The 923-nt window shown below is 36.5% G+C and overlaps 1 protein-coding gene across 1 annotated transcript in view; it reads right to left on the bottom strand.

Moving 5' to 3' along the window:
- Window positions 1-923, bottom strand: part of AKAP9 (A kinase (PRKA) anchor protein 9) — a 221395-nt gene that overhangs the window by 150336 nt on the left and 70136 nt on the right. The gene's annotated exons all lie outside the window — the stretch shown is intronic.

Raw genomic sequence — 923 nt, 5'->3', positions numbered from 1 at the left:
TAGCAAATAAAAATTACTGGCTGTCCAGCCTGTCCCTGGATGTAAAGAATAAAATAATTCATTCATTAAGAAATAAAAATGATTGGTTGGATAAATGAATGAGAATGAGGTATCCATTTATCTTTCATTTCTTTTGTACTCCCTTCAGAGGATATTTTAGGACGGTGGAAGATAAGAGGTCACAAAGAGGACCACCTAAGATGATCCTCAAGAAGCTGGTTTAAGGGGAAGAAGTTAAACTCAAATTTCAGTATGTTGATTGAGACATACACTAAAGGATTTTTGATTAGAGACATCTGACATATGACTCTGCAGGTCAGAAATAAGGACTGACCCAGACATAGAGATCTGGAAGCTATGAAAGTGGATGAGAACAGCATACAGAGTCAGAAGAGCATCAAATACATGTCCTTGGTAACTATAAACAGGATAGGCAAAGTCCAAAATGGAGGCTTAAAAAGCCACAAAACGGAAGAAAGTCTTCTCAGAAAGCAGCAAATACTGCAGTCAAGAAATAATAGATTAAATTATAAAGAAAACTAGTTCAAGATGCTGCACTGAGCATGTGTTTACAGCTGCGGTTGCAAAATAGAAGCTTGAACTTTAAATACAAGCTACAGAAGTGTTCTGGGGATAAAACAGTTTTTGTTGTTTGTTTGCTTTCTGTTTGCCAGCTTTACAAAATAATATGTTTATTTTGGAAAACTTCCTAATATTTTTAAATGCAAAAAGCTTCATACAAAATCGATAAACCAACTAGCAACACTGGACCCGCATTCCTACAAACGGTAACAAAAAGCTTAAACTGAGCAGCCTCTGCCCCTTGTGGATGAGGCATGTTTTCTCCAGGTTTCACTTGGCCTTCCTCATTTATTTTATGAGCACTAAGTTAATACAGGCATTTAGATTTGTGACCTCTGACA

Source organism: Propithecus coquereli, unplaced genomic scaffold (genome assembly GCF_000956105.1).
Source record: "Propithecus coquereli isolate 6110/MARCELLA unplaced genomic scaffold, Pcoq_1.0 Scaffold508, whole genome shotgun sequence".
Taxonomy (NCBI): Eukaryota; Metazoa; Chordata; class Mammalia; order Primates; family Indriidae; genus Propithecus; species Propithecus coquereli.
The sequence above is the reverse complement of the archived record's forward strand: the minus strand, read 5'-3'. Positions and strand labels throughout refer to the sequence as shown.